Here is a 26359-nt window from a genome sequence, read left to right on the forward strand (position 1 = left end):
AAAGTAATCACCAGAGTGTTGTGTATTTGAAATATGACACACAGGAATACTTGATAAATGAATGTAAATTTTGGTGGTGTATTCTTCTCAGACTTGCTGTTCTTGTTTCCTATGCTACATCACATTGCATCACTTCCTTGCATATATTACTACAGCAGAGCCCTATAGTGAGCCAAAAGGGACAAACATATAACACAAAGGGTGCAGCTACTGCATGGCCAGTAAAATATAATTTTCTTGTTCTTTCTTAACCAGAACTTTATTCCAAGCTTATGCAGAACGAGTTGGGGATGTAGGGTAACATAATACCCTTTCCAATGTCTCAGTTCTCAGTAGAACAACAGAGGTTGAGGGGTGACCTGATGGAGGTTTACAAGATTATCGGTGGCATGGACAGAGTGGATAGTTGGATGCTGTTTCTTAAGGTAGAAACGTCAAGTGTAAGGGGACATAAGCTTAAAGTGCATGGGGAAAAGTTTAGAGGAGGTGTGCAAAGCAAGTTTTCTACACAGAGGGTGGAATGTGCTGCCTGGGGAGATGGTGAGCAGGTACAATAGCGGCATTTAAGGGGCAACTAGACAAATACACGAGTAGGGTGGGAGTGGAAGAATACGCACTCTGTAAGTGCATATGGTTTTAGTTTAGGCAGGCATCATGATCAGCACAGGCCTGGAGGACCGAAGGGCCTTTTCCTGTGCTGTATTGTTCTTTTGTTTTCAAAAGGAGGATTGCCACACTTAGTGGTCTGCTTTCATATTTGATTGAAGAAAGGCTAAAGGGAAGAATGATTTTGCCTCTGTTTATATAAATAATAGTCCATTCCCAGCCAGATTAAGTTCCTGACATTTGCTTTGCCCTCCTTCACGTTTATAAAAATAAGATTAAATTTTGAAGTTTTTATGTCAATAGTGCACAAGATGAAATGTGAAATCTGAACTTCCTCTAGGCCTGTAGTGCATTCTGTATTTAAAAAAAACACATTTGTGGTGTTGAGGTCTTGTGGGTGTATTGGATATTGAAACCACGCTCTGAATGGCCTCCTTCTTCTCTGTAACAGATGTGTGAAAATAGCCATGCAGTTCCATCAGCAGGGAATAATAGAGCAATCTCAATTACTCTGGCCTGGTAGTCTGACTGGCTTGGTAGTAACTTCCTGTTAGTGTGAATTGTCGATTTTGCGGATTCGATTGTTTTTGGCTGACTCTGGTGCCATCTTTTGCTCTGTGTCAACTGCCCTGGTCTGGAGAGTCATTGATGTCTGTAATTTAAGAAATCATGGAATATGTGTGAGGTTTTTAGGCCACACCAAAGCTTGTTCCTTTGACAGGCAATTACATCCTGCTCAGTAATGGACTCTAACCAGCTTATTTGACATCCGGCACATCCTATCTGTCTTCCCAAAAGGTAAGTGAGGCAAAACTCCAGGACCTTGTACCTGGTATTCTGTGTTTTAGACAAGTTGTCATGGTATCAGGTACTTTTCCTCTTTCACTCACAATTCGGTTCCCGGGAATGAAATTTCCCTTAGGTAATTGCATGAAAGGAAAGCCCTGTCCCTGTTTAAAATGTCACTGGGAAAGAAGTTTAATGTTGTTTCAGGAGGGGGAGTCCTACACAAAATGTCTGCCTAGGCTGTGTTTAACCATCAATTTTACAAGCACAAAATGGGTAGTCGGATATGATTGAGTGGAGCTGGGAAATGTGAATTTGGCTCCCTTTTTGTAGCATTTTTAATCTGACAAATTTGGTATAATTTATTTCATATCTAATAGGCCTTTAAATTACGTTTCCCATTAATGTTTTTTTTAAGTGAGGAACTCGGAAAAGGGATCCACTTTCATAATAATTGAACATTAAACTAAGATTAGATAAATTGTATTGACATAATCTCATGTCTCAATTTGTTTTAATAATAATCAAACTGTTTGAGGCTGAGGGGTGAAATGAGGTGTGTAAAATTATGAAGGACTGATATGGACTAAACAGAGATTATCTATTTATTTTAGCAGAGATGTAAAATAAAACCCAGGAGGCTTGGATTTAAAATAATTGGTCAAAGGGTTAGAGGTGATCAGGAAATTATTTTCACCCAGAGACCTGAAAAGGGTAGTAAAGACAGAAGCTTTGGCCACACTTTTTTTAAAAAATGTAATGGTGGCAAACATTGCTGCAAACCTTAGGCTTTAAAAGTGAAGATTTTAGAAGAACAACATTGAGGATTGTAAGATCTACGTTTAAAACGTCCCAGAAATATTTGTAGCCTCATAATGGAATTTTAAGTGGAAATTTATTCTGAGAGTTCCTTTAATCTTATTAGTATAAACTGGAATGGGAAAAAAATGTGCAAAATTAATGGGGATTGGGGCCTTCAGAAAGGGACAAACCTGTGTCACGTTTATTCTTCTGGCATGGAAATGAAACTTTGAAGTGAATGAGCAACTATTTATGGACATTAAAAAAGCATATTTAGGAAACTGCAGTTTCAAAAATTTCAGTTTTTGATGCAGAATAATCTGATGCCATAAAAATGCATTCAAAGACACAAGATTGATTATTTGTCCTAAAAATTAGCATGCTTTTAAAAATCCCATAAAATATCAGCAATATGATTGGACTTGCTCATTTTTGAGTCTGATAAGAGTGGCTTACAAGCAGGAAATTCTCGTGCTATTTTGTGGGGAGGTGGGTGGGGGTGATTGGCTATGCCGATGAGTGTTAGCATTAGGGTGCTGGAAATCAAAGATAAAAACCTAAAATGTTGAAAATAGTCAGCAAGTCTGGTAGCATCTGTGGGGAGAGATACAGGCTTAAGAAGACAGAAATGTTAACTCGGTTTTTCTTTCCACAGATGCTGCCAGACCTGCTGAATATTTTTTATTTATATTTTTATCTCAGCAGTTTTTATTTTATTTTATTTCAGTGAGGGTTTGGATTTTTTGGTGTTAGTTTTATAAAATTGATTTAAGCAATCATGAAATGAAAATATAGTTTATAAAGTAATCTGGGTTGCTTATGAAAGGCCTTAATCCTTTCTGCTGAATGCCAACATTATGCTTTACTTGGCATTATTTTGCTGCAAGTTTTCAGGAAACTTGGTGCAAATATTTCACTTTGGCACAGCGTTTGGGAAGGAGTAGCTGGAGCTGAGCAAAAAAAGGGGAAACCTGGAATAGTTACTGTGCTGCAACATGATGAATTTAGGACAAAACAGGTTGAAGAAACTGAAGGAGGGTGAGAGAAGAATTTTCTATTGGATTATGAGATTTTTCCTGCAAACTTATTCAGGAATGCTTGAAAAGTGTGAGAGCAAATTCTGAAAATATAGCAGCAATATATTTTTCATCTGTTAGGTGACAGTAGAAGACAGTAAGAACTCCAACAGATTTATTTTGTAGCAAAAGCCACTAGTTTTGGGAGCACTGCCCCTTCATCAGATAAGTGGGAGTTCTATTCACAAACAGGGCATATAAAGACACACACTCAATTTACAAAATAATGATTGGAATGTGAGTCTTTACAGGTAATCAAGTCTTAAAGGTACAGACAGTGTGAGTGGCGAGAGTGGCACAGGTGCTTAGACTTGTTGGTGTTGTACTTTAACCTGGTGTTGTGAGACTTCTCACTGTGTTTACCCCAGTCCAACGCCAGCATCGCCACACCATGAGTATTTAGAAGAGCAGGGATGTTAAATGTATTGTACTATTGTCATTGCTTACAACGTGGTCCCCTCTGTCAGGAGACCATACGCTTACTAGATGACACCTCTGTTCAGTTCACAAATGACCTCAATCTTCCAGTCACCTGTAATTATGATGCATTACCGTGCTCCAACACAAAATAGCACATGAGAATTTCCTGCTTGTAAGCCAGTCTTATCAGACTCAAAAATGAGCAAGTCCAATCATATTGCTGATATTTTATGGGATTTTTAAAAACATTGTAATTTTTAGGACAAATAATCAATCTTGTGTCTTTGAATGTCTTTTTAATGCATCAGATGATTCTTCCACTTCCTGTGTTCCAGTAAGAGTCAATGAAGGTTTGAGGAACAATATTTCATCCTTTACAGCCTTCTAAACTCAACATTGAGTTCAACAGTTTTGGATTATAGTCTCTGCCTGCATTTTTGTTTCTTTTTTTTCACTGAATCATAGAATCCATACAGTGTAGAAGAAGCAATTTGACTCATTGCGTCCATGTTGACTCTGACACCCAGCCACCCACCCTGCCTCCCCGTAACCCCCCCAACCCCCAACATTTTCCATGTCTAATCAATCTAATCTACATATATTGGGACACTGAGGGGCAATTTAGCATTGTCAATCCACCTAACCTGCACATCTTTGGACTGCAGAACCCAGAGAAAACCCACACACTTACAAGAATGTCAAGCTCCACACAGATAATCACACAAGGCCGTAATTAAATCCAGGTCCCTGGAGCCATGAGGCAGCAGTGCTACCACTGTGCCCCATGCACTGGTTTGCTTTTTGGCTGTCTTTCTGACTGGAAAAATCCTTGGCGTTCAGATGGTAGCTTCTTGTGATCCTGTAATTCGCACCTCCTATCGCCACATCTTTTTGTTTCTTTACTTGGTCCATATCCACTCATTTTGGCATTGCGCCATGAGCCCTTTTATCACTTACTGTTCTTTTATATTTCTAACTTTTCACAGTTCTGATGAAAAGTCACACCTGAAACATTGACTGTTTCTCTCTGCACAGATGCTGCCAGACCTACTGGGTATTTTCAGCTTTTTCTGTTTTACTTCCAATTTTCAGCATGTCAATATTTTGCTTTTGTGCAAGTTATCCTAGTGTCCTGTGAGTGAGTGGGCAAAGAATTAGCAAAATAAGTGTCATGTGGGAAAACGTAAGATTGTCCATTTTGGCACAAAGAATAAGAAGCATATAGTCTAAATGGGGAGAGACTGCAGAGCTTTGGGATGCAGAGGAATCTGGGTATCCAAGAATCCTGACGGTACAGAAGGAGGCCATTCAGCCCATCAAGTCTGTACTGACCACAGTCCCACCCAGGCCCTATTCCTGCAACCCCACACATTTACCCTACTAATTCCCTTGACACAAGGGTCAATTTAGCATAGCCAATCAACTTAACCTGCACATCTTTGGCATGTGGAGGAAACCAGAGCACCTGGAGGAAACCCACGAACGCATGGGGAGAAAGTGCAAACTCCAGACAGACAATGACCCAAGGCTGGAATTTAATCTGGATCCTTTGCACTGTGAGGCAGCAGTGCTTGCCGGTGTTCTGCCCCAAATCATAATGAATCACAAAAGGCTAGTATATAGGTACAGCAAGTAATTAGGAAAACTAATAGAATGTTATCATTTATTGCAATGAAATTTTATTACAAAAAAATGGAGATTATGCTTCAGTTATACAGAGCGTCAGTGAGACCAAATATTGCCATCTGGAATATTCTGTAATTTGACTTGATTATTGTCACACGTATTATACACGGTGAAAAGTATTGTTTCTTGCCCATGAAACAGACAAAGATTACATTCATAGAGTACATAGGGGAGGAAGAAAAAAGAGAGAGCACAGAATGTAATGTTACAATCATAGCTAGGGTGCAAAGAAAGATCAATTTAACCAAAAGTCTGACAGCAGCATGGAAGAAGCTGTTCTTGAGTCGGTTGGTATCTGTTTCCTGAGAGAAGAAGGTGGAAGAGAGAATGTCTGGGATGTGTGAGGTCCTTGATTATACAAGCTGCTTTTCCAAGGCAGTGGGCAGTCTAGACAGAATCAATGGATAGAAGACTGGTTTGTGTAATGGTTCCTGCTCTGACCAAGACTGCAAGAAATACAAAGAATACATACCAAATTGTGATGCATTCTTTCTGGATGTATTCTATCTAAAACAATATAACGGGCATGCTGAATTTCCGTAGCCATCTGAGAAAATAGAGGTGTTGGTGGGCTTTCTTAACGATAGCATCAGCGTGGAAAGGTCACGACAGATTGTTGGTGATCTGGACATCTAGAAACTTGAAGCTGTTGACAATTTCCACTTCATCCCCATTGACGTACACGGGGCATGTTCTCCGCTACGCTTCCTGAAGTCGATGACTATCTTCTTCATTTTACTTACAGATTATAGTGCTCGCATCAGATTCTCTATTTCTCTCCTGTCTCATCATTGAGATCTGACCCACTAAGGTGGTGCCATCAGTAAACTTGAAAATGGAATTGGAGTGGAATTTGATCACATCCATCAGTATATAAGGAGTATATTAAGGTGCTGAGGACACAGCCTTGCGGGGCATTGCCAGTGAGGATAATCGTGGACGACGTGTTGTTGCCTAACTTTACTGATGGCGGTTTGTGAGCTTGGAAGTCGAGGATCCAACTGCAGAGGAAGGAGCCGAGTCCAAGCCAGAGTTTGAAGATGAGTTTTATTGGAATAATAGTGTTGAAGATTGAGCTATAGTTAATAAATATGAGTCTGACATAAGTGTCTTTGTTATCTAGGTGTTCCAGGGTTGAGCTATTTAAGGAAGGATATAAATGCATTGCAACCACTTCAGCAACAGTTTGTCAAACTAATACCTGAAATGTGTGGTTTGTCTTATGAGGAAAGGTTGACAGGCTAAGCTTGTATCCACTGGAGTTTGAAAGAGTAAGAGGTGGCTTGATTGAAACATACAAGATTTTGAGGGGTCTTAATAAGGGGATGCGGAGAGGATGTTTCCTCTTGTGGGAAAATCTAGAACTAAGGTGTCACTGTTTAAAAGTAAAGGGTCACCCATTTATAACAGTGAGACAAAATTTATTCACTCAAAGGGCAGAGAGTTTGGAACACTTCCTGAAAAGGTTGTAAAAGCAGAGTCTTTGAATATTTTTAAGGCAGAGGTAAATAGATTTTTGGTAAGAAAGGTGATAAGTTTTCGAGGTAGGGGGAAACTGATTTGATTTAACTTATTTGGCTGGCACAGTGGTTGGCATTGCTGCCACACCGCCAGGGAGTTGGGTTTAATTCCCAACTTGGGTCACTGTCTATTTGGAGTTTCCTGTGGCTGCTGCAGTTTCATCCCACAGTCTAAAGATGTGCGGTTTAGGTGGACTGGCCAGGCTAAATTGTCCCTTGGTGTCAGGGGATTAGCTAAGGTAAATGCATGGGGATAGGGCCGGGGTGGGATTATGGTCAGTGCAGACCTGATGGGCTGAATGGTCTCCTTCTGCACTGTGATTCTACAATTCTCAATCAGATCACACATGATCCTAGTAAATGTCAAAGCAGGCCTGCGTGGCTGAATGGCCTATTTCTGCTCCTTGTTCATACGTCCTGACGTTCACCCCTCAATCAACATCAATTGAAATAAAACACAATTCCTGGTAGTTACCACACTGTTGTTTGTGCAGGCTTGCTGTGTGCAAATTTACTGCCATTTTTCTGATATTGCAAAAGTGGCTGTACTTTAAAAGAGTTTCATTAGCTGTAAAGTGTTTTGGATCTACTGAGTCTGTGAAATGTGTTACAAAAATTTTTTTTGTCACAGATATTGAATTTATACAGAGCTAAAAGTTGGATACTAAAAAGAAACTTAGATTCTTTTTTGGAAGTAACTAGCATTGGAAGAAATGTGGGAATAACATTTGGTAGAAGGAAGGAAAAAAATACTATGATATATTGTTATTTTACATTTTCTGAGGCACCTCACAACCAGTGATATTTTGATTTGTCCTTGCTATTATAATGTCAGAAAAGAGACACTTTGCTCTGTCATATTGATGTTGGTTGAACAATAAATGTTTGGCATCTCTTGTTTTTCTTCCAATCTTGCTATGGGATTTTTCAGGCCCACTTGAGGGGACAGGCAGGCCTTAACTGAAAGATTACATCTCCAACGTTGCTGCACTCATGATTATCTCCTCAGTCACTGCAGTAGGGCTTCAATATATAATTTTTATCTGATAAGTGAGAGTGCTATATTTTAGCAACAGCTATCAGGAGACAGTAAGCCCAATATATCTTGAGTAAGGACCAAGAGTAATGAAAAGTTGGCAACAGTAACTCTTGTTTGGACTAATGAGATAGGGGGAAAAAAAGTGAAGAGTTGAAGATCATATTGCTAGATCAAAAGGGAATACACGATGAATGCTAGGATGCTATGAGGAGGAACTCCTTCACACGAAGGGTTGTGAATCTGTGGAATTCCCTGCCCAGTGAAGCATTTGAGGCTACCTCACTGAATGTTTTTAAGTCAAGGATCGATAAATTTTTGAACAGTAAAGGAATTGAGGATTATGGTGAGCGGGCGGGTAAGTGGAGCTGAGTCCACTTAAAAGATCAGTCATTATTTTGTTGAATGGCGGAGCGGGCTCAAGGGGCCAGATGGCCTACTCCTGCTCCTAATTTTTAATGCTAGGAAGTACTGAGGACCAGATGGACTTTTGGGTGCATGTCCAAAGATCCATAAAATAGTAAGACAGGTGGTTAAGAAGCAAAAAATCTCACTTTTATTAGTCAAGACAGGGAATATAAGAACAGGGAGGTTATGACGGAGCTGCATTAAACACTCGTTAAGCCACAGTTTTAGTACTGTGTGCAGTTCTGATCTCCACATAATAGGAAGAATGTGATTGCACTAGAAAGGATGCAGAGAAGATTCACCAATACATTTGCTGGCTGGAACATTTCAGCTATGAAGAGAAGCAGATTATGCTGGTGTTATGTTCCTTTGAGCAGAGAAGGCTGAAGGGGTCCTGATTGAAGTGTACAAAAGCATGAAGGACGTAGATAGGAAGGAACATTTCCCTTAGGTAGAAGCATTTATAAGGCATAGATTTAATGTAATGGGCAGGAGATTTAGAGGCGATTTGAGAAAGGAATATTTTCACCCAGAAGGTAGTGAGAATTTGGAACCCGTGTCTAACAGAGTGGTAAAGACATAAACCCTCAAAACACTTAAGATGCATTTGAAATGACATGGCTTCCAAGGCTGTGGATCAATTGCTGGAAATGGTATTAGAATAGAGGTGCTTGATGGCTGACAGACCTGATGGAGTAAAGGGCCTCTCTTTGTGCTTTAAACTCATCACTCCTATAAAAAGAACTTTTTCCAGATCTCCAAAATTCAAACTCCTTAAACCAGCAACCAAAGAAAGTTGAATACAAAACATCTAGGATACTGGAAATCTGAATTGAAAACAAAATGCTGGAAAATCTCACTAAGTAGTATTTGTGGAGAGAAAAATTAGTTAATGATTTGAGTCCAAAAACTTGTCAGGCAAGTTGTCATCACATCAGTTGTCCTTTTCTTCCAAAAAAAAATGCCTGTATTTGAGGTTTTCACATCCTTGGCTTGTATTAAGATGAACATAGCAAGTGATGTACTTCATAAGTTTTGCTGCTATTAAAAACTAAGGAAACGGGAGCAGGGGTTGGTCGTGGGGCCTGTTGAGTCTGCTCTGCCATTCAATATGATAACTAATGATTCACTTTTTAATTTCGACAGACGGTCACCTGGACTCAATGTCAACTCTTTTCTCTCCTTACAGATGCTGCCAGACCTGCTGAGATTTTCCAGCACTTTCTGTTTTAACTCAACCTCCTGCTTGCTTCCCATATCCCTTGACTGCCGTTTGCTTGAAAAATCTGATTATTTCAGCCCTCAAAAATAATCAGTGACCTGGCCTCCACAACATCCTGTTGGTTAGAGAACTCGAACGTCTTAAATGGGCGTCCCCATTTTTCTGAAGCTATTCCCTCCATGGTTTTAGATTCCTTACAAACCATCCTGGGGGTGGCATTGTGGCAGTGGTTAGCACTGCTGCCTCACAGTGCCAGGGTCCTGGATTCAGTTTCTGGGTTTGGTCACTATGTTGGAGTCTGCATGTTTTCCCCTTGTCAGCGTGGGTTTGCTCCAGGCGCTGTGGTTTCCTCCCACAGTCCAAAGACATGCTGGTTAGGTGCGTTGGCTGTTTTAAATTCTCCCTCCGTGTACCCGAACAGGTGCTGGAGTGTGGCGACTAGAGGATTTTTACATGACTTCATTGCAGTGTAAGCCTACTTGTGATACTAATAAATAAACGTAATCACTTAATCATGTTTTTTGTTTGCAGTGCTCCTTGGAGAAGGAATGTTGTCCTGGGATACCCACCTGCTCATATGAAAGGTAAGCGAATTTGAGCATTGCATTGCCAAGTGGAGGTTATTGAGGATTGAGATCTGAAGGAAGAGTGTGTGAGTGGTGAAGTAATTGATCAGCTGGAGGACACATTGGTGCTCTACACATCGGTGCGCTCGTCCATCGTTTGCTGTTGTCTGTCTCAGTGACGTGTGCCTGATGCTCAGCTGGCACTCTGACCTCGATTGCTCGGGCCTGGCTCTGTGATGCTGAGTGACGCTCCCCGCTCGATTGCTCCTGCCTGTGGTCTCTCTGGATCCGCTGCTTGGTGGTAGGAGAGGGGCGGGGGGAGGGGAGAGGAAGGGAAATGCCTCTCCCCCCCAGCACAGACACCAAACAAATACCAAACACAACAAACAAACAACACCCAACAAAGAAACAGCCGATCCTCGGAACCCCGGCTGCCGTGAATAAAGCTGGGAGGTGTGTGGCGGGGCGGAGCGGGAAGCCGGAGCTGCGGACGGTAGGCCCGAGCCTGCGGCCGGCGTGAGGGTGGGGACACGGCTGGCGCTCTCTGCCTGGGCTCGGCGCGCCCAGTGGCCCCGGTTGGAGACGGGGATGGCGTGACTCCCTCCCCGGGCCGGCCGGAGCGCGATGGGATGGCAATGCGCTTGTTCTATGGACTCTCAATTCTCCCCCCACCAGCAAATACATGAGTATCTGCATTCTGTCTCATCTTGACTAGCATTTCTGTTCAAAAATTACAAGAAATAAACTTGAAAATAGATAGAATCAGTACTTTACTGTCTCAATACCACCCAATCCAACTATTCAACCCACTTCATTCTACAGTATCCTTCCATCCCACCCCACCAGAAGTAAGTTTGAATCATGGGGGTATTGCTGTGCACTTGCATTGCAGTGTCCTGCTATTTTGGAGAGATCACATTCTGCTCTTTTGTGCAGACACCAGAGAGCAAAGCCACCTGCCTATTCCTGCTTTAGTTGCTGTGTATCATTAAGTGGCTTGCATGTATCATAGAAACTCTCCAATGCAGAAAGAGGCCATTCAGCCCATCATGCCATGATGGTATGGTGACACAGTGGTTAGCACTGCTGCCTCACAGCACCAGATACCCGGGTTCGATTCTTGGCTTGGGTCACCGTTTGTGCAGAGTCTGCATGTTCTCCCTGTCTGTGTGGGTTTCCTCCAGGTGCTCTCCCCTCAGTCTGAAAGACGTGCTGGTTAGGTGTGTTGGCCATGCTAAATTCTCACTCAGTGTACCTCAGAGATACCAGAGTATGGTGACTAGGGGATTTTCACAGTAAGTTGTTTGTAGTGTTGATGTAAGCCTAATTGTGACACTACTAAAGAAAACATAACGTCTACACTGACTCCGCCAAAGAGCATCCCACCCAGGCCCTCAGTTCCACTTTATCCCCATAATACTATACATTTACTATGGTTAATCCACCTAACTTGCACATACGTCTTTGTACAACACAAGTGTAATTTTACACTTAAATTTGAAAAGTAAGCTTTATGTTGTGTCGGAGGTTTAATCTGGTTGCTTTTATGGGCTAGGCCCAGGGTTCTTTTTACGCTGAACATTGGGAAGATTCTACCTGTACTTTGTATCTACCAGATTCCTTCTGTTTTTCAAGTTTATTTCTTGTAATTTTTGAAGAGACATTGGAGTCAAGATGAGGCAGGATGCAGATACTCTTACGTATTTGCTGGTTTAACCTGTTTGAAATTTGTGGGCCTGGTAGTTTACATAGAACATTACAGCGCAGAACAGGCCCTTCGGCCCACGATGTTGCGCCGACCAATTAAAAAGCAATGACCCTCTAACCTAAACCAATCCCTTTCCATCCATAAACCTATCCACGGATCTCTTAAACGCCCCCAAACTAGGCGCATTTACAACTGCAGCAGGCAGGGCATTCCAATCCCTCAGCACCCTCTGGGTAAAGAACCTACCTCTGACATCCATCCTATAACTACCACCCCTTAATTTAAAGCTATGCCCCCTCGTGCTAGCTTTCTCCATCCGAGGGAAAAGGCTATCACTGTCCACCCTATCTAAACCTCTAATCATCTTGTATGTTTCAATAAGGTCCCCTCTTAGCCGCCTTCTTTCTAACGAAAACAACCTCAAATCCCTCAGTCTCTCCTCATAGGACCTCCCCTCCATACCAGGCAACATCCTGGTAAACCTCCTCTGCACCCTCTCCCATGCCTCCACATCCTTCCTATAGTGTGGGGACCAGAACTGCACACAATACTCCAAGTGTGGCTGCACCAGAGTTTTGTACAGTTGCAACATGACGCTGCGGCTCCTAAATTCAATCCCCCTACTAATAAACGCCAAGACACCGTATGCCTTCCTAACAACCTTATCAACTTGATTCCCAACTTTCAGGGATCTATGTACACATACACCTAGATCCCTCTGTTCATCAACACTATTCAGAGTCCTACCGTTAGCCCTATACTCTACACATCTGTTATTCCTGCCAAAGTGAATTACCTCACACTTTTCCGCATTAAACTCCATCTGCCACCTCTCGGCCCAGCTCTGCAACTTGTCCAAGTCTCTCTGTAAACTGTGACACCCCTCATCACTATCTACCACACCTCCGACTTTGGTGTCATCAGCAAATTTACTAATCCACCCAACTATACCCTCATCCGGATCATTTATAAAAATTACAAACAGCAGTGGTCCCAAAACAGATCCCTGAGGCACACCACTTGTAACCGAACTCCATGACGAATACTTACCATCAACCACCACCCTCTGTCTCCTATCTGCTAGCCAATTCCTGATCCAATTAACTAAATCACCCTCAATCCCATACACCTGCATTTTCTGCAGAAGCCTTCCATGGTGAACCTTATCAAACGCCTTACTAAAGTCCATATATACCACGTCAACTGCCTTACCCCCATCCACCTCTTTGGTCACTTTCTCAAAAAACTCAATAAGGTTAGTAAGGCACGACCTACCCTCCACAAAACCATGCTGACTATCTCCAATCAATTCATTACTCTCTAAATAACTATAAATCCTATCCCTAATAATTTTTTCTAAAACCTTACCCACAACAGAAGTAAGACTCACTGGTCTATAATTCCCGGGGAAGTCTCTGTTCCCCTTCTTAAACAATGGGACAACATTCGCTATCCTCCAATCTTCTGGCACTATACCTGGAAATAATTATTGGAAATAATTATTTTGAAACACAGCTTTTCAGTTGGACTCACTACATCAAAATATGATAGATTAGTCAGTTGAGTAAACTGGTGTGATCAAAAAGGGTAAAATTGGAGCTCAACTTGGAAAATTTATGATATAGAGGCCATTTGGGTTATTCTTTCCATGATGGTCAAAAAAACCCACCCTCCAGTTCTTGGCCCATAGCTACGAGTGATGGCATTGCAAGTGCATGTCCTAAGTATTTTTTAATAGCTGTGAGGACTTGCACATCTGCCACCAGAGATTAGAGCTACCGATGAGGCAAGGCCGTGGAAGAGTTTGAAAATGCAGAGAATTTAAAAATCCGCATTGCTCGACCAAGAGCGATTGTGACTCGGTGTCAGTTGAGATACAGGTGTAGAATTTGGGATGACCTCAAGTTTATGGAGGGTAGAATAGAGCAGATTGACCATGATTGTGTTGGAATAGATGAGAGTTCCTGCAATATATGAGCTGAGGCAATGGATAAATATTGGGAATAGCATGTGCATAACCAGAAAATTTGCCATAGCACAGAAAGAGGCTATTTGGCCCATCACATTCATTCTGGCCCTCTCAGAGCAACTCACCTAGTTCTCCCCCTTCTGCAAAGCTTTTTGATTTATTGCCACATGTATTGGTATACAGTGAAAAGTATTGTTTCTTGCGTGCTGTACAGACAAATCATGCTGTGCATAAAGAAGGAAAGGAGGTTCCAGAATGTGTTAGTCATGTACAGGGTGTAGAGAAAGATCAACTTAGTGCAAGGTAGGTCCATTCAGAAGTCTGACAGCAGGGAAGAAGCATTTCTTGAGCCAGTTGGTATGTGTCCTCCAGCCTTTTGTATCCTTTCCCTAACAGAAGAAGATAGAAGAAAAAATGTCCGGGGTGCATTGGGTCCTTGATTATGCTGGCTGCTTTTCTGAAACAGTGGGAAGTGTAGACAATATCAGTGGATGGGAGGCTGGTTTATGTGTTAAACTGGACTTCATTCACGACCCGTTGTAGTTTCTAGTGGTCTTGGACACAGCAGGAGCTATACCACGCTGTGATGCAAACAGAATGCTTTCTATGGTACATCTGCAAATGTTGGATAGAGTCATGGAGGACATGCCAAATTTCCTTAGTCTTCTGAGAAAGTAGAGGTGTTGGTGGGCTTTCTTAACAATAGCATTGGCGTGGAGGGGCCAGGACAGGTTGTTGGTGATCTGGGCACCTAAAAACTTGAAGCGCTCAACCATTTCTACTTCATCCCATTGATGTAGACAGGGCATGTCCTCCACTATGCTTCCTGAAGCCGATGACTTATCTCCTTTTGTCTTGTTGACATTGAGGAAGAGATTACTTCATTACACCAGTTCACCAGATTCTCTATCTCTTTCCTGTACTCCTTCTCATCATTGTTTGCAATCCAACCCACTATGGTGGTGTCATCAGCTTTCCTCTTCAGATAATTTTCCACTTTTGAAGGACTTGGTTGAATTTGCAATGCATTCCACATTGTAACAACTTTCTGTGGGGGAAAGAAATCATGTAGCTATTGTTTCTTTTGCCAATCAGTTAAGTTGACGCCCTCTTGTTCTGAATCCTGAATAGATTGGGGAGGCTGAAGGAATTCGGGAGTGATAAGTGCACTCTCTTTATCAGGTTTATTTGATCGTTCTGATACAATGTTGTGATTATGTTGTTCAATCAGTAGTTCACAGCTCATATTATACAAGTGTTTGGGCCAGGTTCTGTCTTGAATACTGACTTCAGTTTTGGTCACTGAGACACAAAGTAGTATACCAAACTTTGAGCTGGCATAGCAGAACTAGGTAAAAATAAAGATTTTTTTACGTGATGCCAAATAGAAATGAACAATTTCATCGAGCACTATTTTAAAGGAATCCTCAACAGTAAATAAGATAAAGTTATGAAATTTATTAAAGATAACATCAGGATTGATGATAGGAAGAGTTTTTGAACAAAGTTATTCGTACTGGAACTACATATTCTGTAATATTTGGAGACACGTGGGCTCCTTTTATCTTTACTAGCACTTGAACTATTGTTTAGTTTTATTTGACACAAGAAAACTGATATGAGGGATGAATCAAAATTAATGTCAGAAGTCAGTTTTCAATTTGTCAAAGTTTATTAATAACTCCACCCCCACTTCCTCAACCTCATTTATGGATTTATTGATTTTTTTTTGGGAGATGTTGGAGAAGGGACAATAATTCTGGTTTGTATGCCTGCTACTTAAAGGTCCTGTAACACTGCTGTGTACAGAGTAAAGTTGGAAGGTTGCTGGGTCTACTGAATTATGTTAATCCACCCAGCTCACTAGTTAAAGTGTGGTACCAGCCTTCATGTCCTATTCTTGCCCTTCTAATGTTACAAACTTGAAGGGTAGCCTTTGTCGCATTTTTGGAGCTGCTGTGGCTATGATTCGATGGGTAAAAGTGGAACCAAATGAAGATATTTTCCAATACCTGAGGAGGAGTGTTTCAGAAAAAAAAGTGTGGCTGACCAAGTCATTTGTAACTCTAATTTAGGGTAAGTTTCTGTGGTAGTACTCTTGTCTCTGATCTGGGAGGTTGTGGGCTTGACTCCAATCCAGAAGCTTAAGCTCAAAAGCTATGTTGCTGCTGGCTGTGAACTTCTGAGAGAATGCTGCCCTGTTGGAGGGGCTAATTTTTCAATGAAATCTAATCAAGCCACCTTTGCCCTTTTAAGTTGATGTAAAGTATCCCATTGCACTATTTCTAAGAATAGCCATAAAATTCTCTTCATCCTTTAAGTGGCATCATTAAACATATTATCAGATCATTATTTCATTGCTGTTTTGTGAGACCTTGCTGCCACATTTCCTACACTAGTGACTACTGTTCAGAAGTACTTAATTGTCTAAGCACTTAATTAATGAAAGGTCCTACATAAACAGAGAACTTTTGAAGGGGTAACCAAGAAGGTAGATGAGGGCAGTGTAGTTGATGTTGTCTACATGGACTTTAATAAGACCTTCGACAAGATAGTGCATGTTAGGTTGTTGCAGAAGGTTAAATCTCACGGGATCCAGGGTGAGGAGCTAAATGGATACAAAATTTGCTTGATGACAAGTCAGGGTTTTCAAATTGGAGACCTGTGACAAACTGTGTGTCTTGGGGATTGGTGCTGGATCTACTGCTACTTGTCATTTATACTAATGATTTGGATGAGAATATAGGAGGCATGATTAGTAAGTTTGCAGCTCACACCAAGGCTGATGGCATAGTGGACAATGAAGAAAGTTATCTCAGATTGCAAAAGGATTTTGGTCAATTGGGCCAGTGGGTGGATGAATGGCAGATGCTGTTTTAATTTAGATAAATGCGAGGTGCTGCATTTTGGTAGATTGAACCACGGCAGGACTTACTCAGTTAATGGTAGGGCACTGGGGAGAGTTACGAACAAAGAGATCTAGGGATACAGGTTCATAACTCCTTGAAATTGGAGTCACAGGTGGAGAGTGGTGAAGAAGGCATTCAGTATACTTGGATTCATTGGTCATAACATTGAATACAGGAGACTTGTTGAAGTTGTACAAGACATTGATAAGGCACTTGGTATACTGTGTACAGTTCTGACACCCTATTATAGAAAGGATATTATTAAACTAGAAAGAGTGCAGAAAAGATTTACTAGGATGTTACTGGGACTTGATGGTTTGAGTTACAAGGAGAGGCTGGATAGACTGGGACTTTTTTCTCTGGAGCATAGAAGGCTGAGGGGTAATCTTATAGAGGTCTATGTAAAAAAAAAAAATGAGGGGCATAGATCAGCTAGATAGTATCTTTTTTCAAAGGTAGGGGAGCCTAAAACTAGAGGGCGTAGGTTTAAGGTGAGAGGGGAGAGACAGACAAGCATTCAGAGGAGCAACTCTTTCAGACATGTGGTGGTGAATGAGCTGCCAGAGGTGGTAATAGTAGAGACAGGTACAAGTTTGTCTTTTAACAAGTGTTTAGACAGCTACATGGGTAAGATGGGTATAGAGGGAAATGGCCGAATGCAGGCAATTGGGACCAGCTTCAGGTTCTTTTTTTTAAAAAAAGGGGCAGCAAAGACAAGTTGGGCCAAAGGGCCTGTTTCCATGCTTTAAACCTCTGACACTTGAAGCTGTGGCAAAGACAGGCACATATTTAGACAACATGTTCTAGAATTTGGAAGGGAAAGGTGGGTTGGCAGTATGGAGCTGTTTGAAAGTATGGGTATTAGGACTGAGGAGGGAGAAATGTGAAAGCAATTTCTTGGCTGACCATCTAGGAGTTGAGGGAACTCGTTATACTGTTATGTTTCAATCTTAATCCATCAATCATCCTGATTCATTGCCGGTGAAGTTTCCCCCCCTTTTTTTTTCCCAACTCACCACTCTACCTCTCTCCCTCGACTCAATCTCAACCTCTGACCACTTGGTTATTTTGCTTTGGCTTGTTTACATTGATGGCTCCAGATGCATCTCTCTTTCAAGATCCCACCAGTGGGGATGCTCCAGTTACCCCCAATTCTAACCTTTCCTTCTGCTGTTAAGATCTTTGGATGTATCATTACCTCTCTTGCATAACAGTTTGAATCCCTTCAGTTGTGTTCCCTATTCCTGCTACAACACTAAAATGGTCCTAATGAACATCACAATTTGTATGGCAGATGTGAAGTCTCCTTTTAATCTACTGAACCTTTTTGAGGCATTTGACATAATTAACCACACCATCCACCTCTACTGTTCTGTCATCTGCTCTTAGGTTTTCCAATTCTATCCATCCCTATGTAAGCAGTATATCCATAGTAATGCCATTTTTGTTCCTGTGCCACATCGTCAGTTCATGTCTTGAGTTGCAGAATGGTCGTCTGTAGGTATTTCTTTTGCCCTTGTTGTATTCATCTACATCTGCACCTTTGTTTTACTAACCACAGGCTTGGAGTTAAATCAGTTCTACACTTCCACCACTTTCCTTGACTCCACAATCACGTGTGTGCTATCAGAATGATTCCGACAAAAATCTAGAACGAGCCAGAATTTCCTTTAAACCACATCAGAAATGATAAAGATACCTAGTCTTTGCCACAGAAGTATTTGCATGCATGTTTTTTTAATGACTGATTCTTTACAGCCAATAAATTATTTTAAATGCATCGATGCTATTGTGATGTAGGGAACGTGGTAGTCGAGTCATTAAGAACAAACTTCCATGTGAGAGAGAAAAGATGTGATCATCTGTTCTGGTGCTATGGTTTGATGGATAAATATTGATCTGGACACAAAGAAATCCTCTGCCCTTCTTTTGAAATAGTGTCCTAAGGCCGCAGTTCAACATTTCAATCTGAAAGATATGAACTCTACTTTTGGTTTGATTTATTATTGTCATGTATATTAGGAAATAGTGAATAGTATTGTTTCTTCTGCGCTATACAAAGCATACTGTTCATAGAGAAAGGAACGAGTACAGAATGTAGTGTTGCAAACATAGCTAGGGTGTAGAGAAACCCTAATGCAAGGTAGGTCCCTTCAAAAGTTTGATGGCAGCAGGCTGAAACTGTCCTTGAGTTGGTTGATATGTGACCTCAGACTTTTGTATCTTTTTTCCAGTGGAAGAAGGTGGAAAAGAGAATGTCCAGCTTGCACGGGGATCTTAATTATGTTGGCTACTTTGCCGAGGCAGCGGGAGGTGTAGATAGAGTCAGTGGATGGGAGGCTGGTTTGTATGTTGGATTGGGCTACATTTACAACTTTGTGCAGTTTCTTGTGGTCTTAGGCAGTGCTGGAACCGTACCAAGCTGTGGGACAGCCAGAAAGAATGCTTTCTATGATTCATCTATAAAAGTTGGTGAGAGTCGCAGCTGACATGCCAAATTTCCTTAGTCTAAGAAAGTAGAGGCGTTCGTGGGTTTTCTTAACTATAGTGTCGGCATGGGGGGGACAGGTTGTTGGTGATCTGGGCACCTAAAAACTTGGAGCACTTGACCATTTCTATTTCGTTCCCCCTTGATGCAGACAGGGCACGTTTCCTGAAGTCAATAAGAATCTCCTTCGTTTTGTTGACATTGAGGGAGAGATTATTGTTGCTGCACCAGTTCACCAGATTCTCTGTTTCATTGTTTGAGATCTGACCCACTATGGTGATGCCATCAGCAAACTTGAAAATCGAGTTGGAGAGAAATTTGGCTGCACAGCTGTAAGTGTATAAGAAGTATATGTAGGTGTATATATAACTTTTTTTGTTAAATAATTCACCTTTTGCAGTGCCTCACCCTACTACCTCTGTTAGACTGAATTTAGCTTCACAAAACCCTGGTTCAATTTGGGGCTGGGTGTCTAACCCCTAATCCTTTCACGTCAGACATAATGCCCTCCTCCATACTCCCATTTTTCTCTTGATATACTTATTCACTCTTTTCATTATGTCAAAACTATTTCTTGAAAGAAAAGCTTTCCACAACCATTGACACCTTGAATTACTTTCGAAATGTAGCCACTGTTGTAATGTAAGGAATTTAGCAGTCCATTTGCACACAGCAAACTCCCATAAACGGCAATGTGATAGTGATCAGAAATGTTTTTGTGATATCAATTTGAGGAATAAATATTGACCAGTACACTTGGGATAATTTTCCTGCTCCTCTTTGAAGTGGTGCCATGAGATCCTTTTATATCCACCCTGAACAGCCGGAAGGGGCCTCACTTTGCTGTCTCATCTGAAGGATGCACTCAGCTGGGGAGTGGAGAGTAAATTCACCTGATGATGTACTAGCATAACAAGAATTCTGAAACTTTCTGCTAACTACTTTTTTTTTATAATGCAAAATAGGAATCTTTTTGTTCTAAACAAAATGAAATATCAAGCACCATTGTAAAATTGATTTGAAGAGCAATTCTTTCCCTTTATGTTTGGATCTAAATCTCAAATATTGGGTTCCATACTTAGCATGATGTCACTTGGGTTTTGGGGGTCAGTGGGAATGTGAAGGACTTGCACTAACAGCAATGTTACAAAGAATAAACTGTTCAAGGTAACATGGACTTTTGATTTTTTCCTGTAGACCTGCCTAGGACTGATCAGATTTGATAAATCACCCACTGATGCCTATTATGTCTTTACTGGAAATAACCATCTAATCTGGTTATTTCCAGGACTAGCAATCCATATAACTGTAGTCAATCAAACCTTTAAACCAGTTAATTCTACAATTTTGGAACATAAGAACATAAGAAATAGGAGCAGGAGTAGGCCATCTAGCCCTTCGAGCCTGCCCCGCCATTCAATAAGATCATGGCTGATCTGTTGTGGCTCAGTTCCACTTTCCCGCCCTCTCCCCATAACCCTTAATCCCCCCTCTTATCAAGAACCCATCAACCCGCTTCTTAAAAATATTTAGCGAGGCAGCCTCCACCACTTCAATGGGCAGAGAATTCCAGAGATTCACCACCCTTTGAGTGAAGAAGTTCCTCCTCAACTCCGTTCTAAACCGCCTCCCCTTTATCTTGAGGCTGTGCCCCCTAGTCCTACTGTCTTTTTTGAGCGGGAAGAGTCTCTCCACCTCTATCCTATCCATCCCATTCATCATCTTATACGTCTCAATGAGATCTCCCCTCATTCTTCTAAACTCTAACGAGTACAAGCCTAGTTTATTCAGCCTCTCCTCATAGCTCAATCCCCTCAACTCCGGTATCAGCCTAGTAAACCTCCTCTGCACTCCCTCCAGGGCCAAAATATCCTTGCGCAGGTGCGGCGCCCAAAACTGCACACAGTACTCCAGCTGCAGCCTCACCAATGCCCTATACAGCTGCAGCAAGACCTCCCTACTTTTATATTCAATCCCCTTCACTATGAAGGCCAGCATCCCATTCGCCTTCCTGACCACCTGCTGCACCTGCAAGCTGGGTTTTTGCGACTCATGCACAAGGACCCCGAGGTCCCTCTGCACCGTCGCCTGCTGCAGTTTTTCGCCACGTAAGTAATAGTCCTTCCTACCATTCTTCCTACCAAAGTGGACCACCTCACACTTGCCAACATTAAATTCCATTTGCCATTTCCTGGCCCATTCGCCCAGCCTATCTAGATCCTTTTGCAGACTCTCCACACCCTCCGCACAATTTGCCTTTCCCCCAATCTTGGTGTCATCAGCAAATTTCGACACCCTGCACTCGGTTCCCTCCTCCAGATCATCTGTATAAATGGTAAAAAGCTGAGGCCCCAGCACCGACCCCTGGGGCACCCCACTAGTCACCAACCGCCAATCCGAATAGCACCCATTGAACGTCAGGTAATGGTTGGGAAAATAAATCGATATGTTTGCCAGTCATTCGTTTGTGTGGTTATGAAGCTTAACATCTTGAGTGTTGACAGTGGGACAGCTAGTGATCAGATAAGCGAAAGAGATGAAGGGTCATGGCTGCCGTTGTGTGGTTAAAAGGGAAGGTATTTAATTTCAAATGTACAGTTAGTTGACCAATCCAATGATTCATCAAATGCTAGATTTCTTTCCTACAAAGGAAATAAGTGGTAGGTAGCAATTCAGTTATGGTTATCACAAATAATTTTTTAGTTTATAAATGAGCTTTAGATGTAATTTAGTTTTGTATTCTAGGATTGTCAGACAGATTGGGTTTCTTCAAAGTTTGTGACTTGATTTAATTTGTTGCTAGGATTACATTGCCAGTCAAGGAGAATACATTTGTGTGCATCTTGTTTCAGCTCTCAGAAATGGATCGAGCCTTAAAATGTTGAATTTTCAATCAGCACCAAAATCCAATTTTACTTGTATGATTTCACAACAGAGTTTGAGATGAGTTACAGGTATCTTAAACTGTTAGATCCTCAACTCCTGTACTGCTATAACTCAATGATGAAGCTTGAGGAAAATCCTTTCAATCACTCTTGAGTTTTGTCTGCCAGCATATTGTACCTGGCCCTCTGCAATTGAATCTGGAGCAAATTGGTTCCTTTATGGCTGAGGGGAATTTGCATTTGATGTCTCATGCTCTGACTCTGCAGCTTTATTGAAGTGTAATTGAGTAAAACATGTGAGCCTGTATCTTTTACAAATCTTATACTATGTTGCCAGATGATTCCTGTTAATTGAAATAATGCAATTTAATTGAATCAAAGTCTGATTAAAATTATGCAATTGCTTAAATATATCTTTTCAATAAAACTTATAAAATTGTGGCTTTGATTATTACTGTCCACTTCCCCAAAATAAATTATTTGGGGGAATGTTGCAGGCAGGCTACAGTTAATTTGTCGGTAAATGATTGGAGAAGGGTCCTGTAACTAAGTGTTGGCAGAGTAGTGTAGGCAGCTGTGGCTCGAGAATCAACAAAGCCCTTGCTTATTTTGATTTTGGAGTACTTAGTGGGACGTGGAGTGCGCTGACTTTGTGCATCAAACTGAAACCAGCCCTTAGTAGAGTGAAGTGCTTATTGCCCATCAGAATCAAATACACAAATTTCAGTAAACACTTTCAACAGCTTAGTGATAAGAATCAGTAGTGAATTGAATATGTGAACATATATCTGAATGCATGATGAATTTGGAGCAGGAGTAGATTGTCCAGTCACTTGAGCCTGCTGAGCCATTCAACATGGCTGATCTGATTGTGGCCACAACTCAACTCCATTTTCTTCCTACCCCCCCCATTACCCATCAAGAATCTAACTGGACTTTAAACTCCCCTGCTCTCTGGGGAAGAGAGAGTTCCTCTCATCTCTGTCTTAAATGGAAGATCCCTTATTTTTAAATTGGTATGTCCCACCAGGGAAACATCCTCTCATCATCAATCCTGTCAAAGCCCTTTGAGATTGTGTTTCAATAAGATCATTTCTCGTTCTTATAAACTGCAATGGACACTGGCCTGATCTGTCAATTTTTCCTCCTAGGGAACTCCTAGGAATCAGTCAAGGGAATCATCTCTGAACTACTTTTAATACAATTATCATAGAATCCCTACAGCGCAGGTCATTCAGCTCATTGAGTATGCACCAACTCCATCAGAGCATCTTATATGAGCTCTATCCTCATAACTCCATGTTTTTACCCTGTTGATCCCCCCCCCCAAATCTGACACATCCTGAGGCAACAAAGGGCAATTTAGCATGGCCAATCAACCTAACCTGGACTGTGACTCAAACTGGAGCACCTGGAGAAAACCCACAGACATGGGGAGAAAGTGCAAACTCCACACAGTCACCCAAGGCTTGACTTGGGTCCCTGGTGTGTGGGCCCGCATTGCCGCACTGTTTCTTCTTGCATGAAGCCACCAAAATGATTCACAATACTCTTGTTGTCTCACCGCTATCCAATACAACTATAGCAAAATATTCCGCTCCCCTTGTAATGAATGACAACATTCCATTTGTTTTTTTAATCACTTGTACCTCCATTTGGTATGGATGGGCAGGGAGCATGAGGGAAGAAATGGAACTAATGCTGTGGACAGTATCACAGCAACAGCTCTATTTTGAAATGGAGGTGGGAAGACTCAAATGTCATTCTGAACATGATAAAGCAAAATTTGTTGCAAGTCTATGCTACAGATACAACTTTTAATATGGCCTTTTTGGGAATATATCTTTGTTTGGAATTAAAGTAATAAAAATTGTGGTTATCTGTGCATTCCAGACTTTCCTTTTTCTCTTTCTATTGACCATGCTTTCAGCTGTTTAGGCTCAAAAGTCCTCCCTTGCTCTGTTTTTCTTGAGGGCACTCTTTAAAACCTAGTTCTTTGAAAAAGCTTTTGGTCACCTGTCCTGATGTTTTTGTGTTAGTTTTAATTTTCTTAGATTATGTTTCTGTGAAGCATCTTAGGATATTTTATGACACAAAAGGTACTGTATAAATACTTGTTATTATGAAGAGTATTAAGTCATACCACATTTCACATGTAAGATTTATTTTCTCTCTGACATACTTGACCTCATTTATAAATATATTACATTAGGAAATATGGCTTGGGAGAAGCCATTCTTCTTTCCTTTTGAGGCCAAGTAATTTTCTGGTTGAGTGAGAACAACCTGCCTGTTAGGACTCTTTCTAGGTTGAAAACCCAGTTTAGGACTTGGTTCAGATTCTGGACTGACAGTCCAGTACAGTAGAGTGAATGCTTCAGTGTTGGGTGTTCTGTCCTTCTGATAAGACATTAAACCTCGTCAAATAGATATTGACACTATTCAAAGCAGAACAGGAAGTCTGTGTCCTTGCCAATGTTCATCCCTCACACAATCCCACAGACATATTAATTTGTCATAATTGCTGCACCTTTCTTGGGAACTGTTGAGTTGTTTGCAAGACAGTCACTGTATTTGAATAGTAATCCATTGTGTGACATGCTTTAAGCCATTTCACTGGTGTACTAAGCTGCTTGTTTTTTCACATCAATTGTAAATATCATCATTAGTAGAGGTATCATTTTTTTTCCCCAAAGGTGGTCTGTGTAGCCTTCTTTCACTGGCGTTGACTCGCATTGCACTTCTGTTAACTTCTCTGATAGCAGGAATTTTGAGTGCAATGTTGAAATGTAGCCATTGGTCAACTTGGTCAAATGTGGATTGATTAATGCTCAATTAGGTGAAGTTTGATTTGGTTCAAAAAACTTATTCCAGAGCAAAGGGAAACTTGCAGTCGTATATCTTATCAGAATGGTTTTGTTGAATTCGTGCAAATTATTTCTGCATGTGTAAAAAAAAAAGCCTCAGACGGGTTTATAATCCTGCAAACATTGATTTAACTGCACAAGAATGTAACCTGATGAGATTTGCCTGTGTTAACATGGGTTTTTGGAGATTTACACAGAATGCTTCTCCTTTTCACTAGCATTTCTCTATTAGAATTAAAATTGACTCAGGTACCATGTTTTTAGTAGTATTAGTAGTTCAAGACAACCTTTTCATTTCCCAGTTCCTTGCACTAATTGGGTATGATTTATGTGCTTCATTAGTACTTCAGTAATGCTTGCCTGCAGCTGGGCAGCTCAAGAATCAATTAGTCTAACAAAATATGTATAATATTTATATAACATCTGTATGTTTTGAAGTATATTCATTGGTATCATAGGAAATAACAGAATCCTATTTGCACATGTAATACTAACTTTGTTGTACTCGCTGAAATATTTTAATCCTGCAGGCAGAATGACTATTTTCTGCTAATGTCTGTCATGACTTTTGAGCTGTGATTGAATGTATATTAGGACATAATATCCAATATTTTAAAAGATGGATGCCATAAGTACAGCTCGGAGGCCTCAAGTAAATAAATGACACCCTTATTTGTTTTTTCTTTTTGTCAGGCAGAGACTCTTTTATAGTACATAGGAAATCATGATCAAGCTTTAAAAAGTAAAGTTGTCATGGCTTTCCATCAAATTTGGCAATCTTGTTTTATTGGACTTTTTTTCTCCTGTTCTGCCCTTTTACTAAGGCATTGCTTTTATCTGTGTTTAATTCTGTGGGTGTTGATTGCTCTCCAGTAGCTGCTCTTACTGTGCGAGTTTGCAGAGTGCGACAGGCTATTTGATCAGGAAGAGCACTGTGCAAGTCTGGTCTCCTCATCCACTTTTCACACTCTGCACCTTTCATCAGTAGCCTTGTTCCATGATGATGTTGGGAATTCTGATTTTTGTTTTCACCCCTATCCCCCAATCTTGCAAATTACCATTGCCATTTTATAGTATAGTAGCTGCGCTCCTGGCTGAGACCAGTCAACTTAAGTTGGAGTCTTATTGAAAACTGCTAATCAGATTCTCGTAGGACAGATGTATGTATGTATTTATTTATTTATTTTAAATTAATCAAGAATAACCTAAATGTTAACTTCAGCTAATCAGTATATAGTGTTAAGTAATGGATTTTTATGTGTGAGGGATTTATATCTTCATGTTGCATGGAAACATAACATATGCCCTTAATGTGCAACTACTTTTCGATTGAAAAACTATTGGCTGTGCCCGACAGGTTGACTTGAAGGATTTATAAGACATGACAAATGTATTGCTTTTTTAATT

General features: G+C 41.0%; 1 protein-coding gene across 4 annotated transcripts in view; it reads left to right on the forward strand.

Moving 5' to 3' along the window:
* Positions 1-1233: 1233 nt before the first annotated feature.
* LOC145343936 (activating molecule in BECN1-regulated autophagy protein 1-like) overlaps positions 1234-26359 on the forward strand; it is a 400132-nt gene continuing 375006 nt past the window's right edge. For 2 of the 4 annotated variants that reach the window (XM_080190487.1, XM_080190491.1), the window contains exons 1-2: positions 1234-1404; positions 10093-10145. The gene's annotated coding sequence lies outside the window, so the exon portion shown is untranslated. Of the gene's footprint in view, positions 1405-10092; positions 10146-10385; positions 10621-26359 lie in introns of those variants that run through there. The other 2 variants (XM_080190488.1, XM_080190490.1) reach the window with 2 other exon arrangements.

This window comes from Carcharhinus amblyrhynchos, chromosome 6 (assembly GCF_965287045.1).
Source record: "Carcharhinus amblyrhynchos chromosome 6, sCarAmb.v2.hapA, whole genome shotgun sequence".
Lineage (NCBI taxonomy): Eukaryota > Metazoa > Chordata > Chondrichthyes > Carcharhiniformes > Carcharhinidae > Carcharhinus > Carcharhinus amblyrhynchos.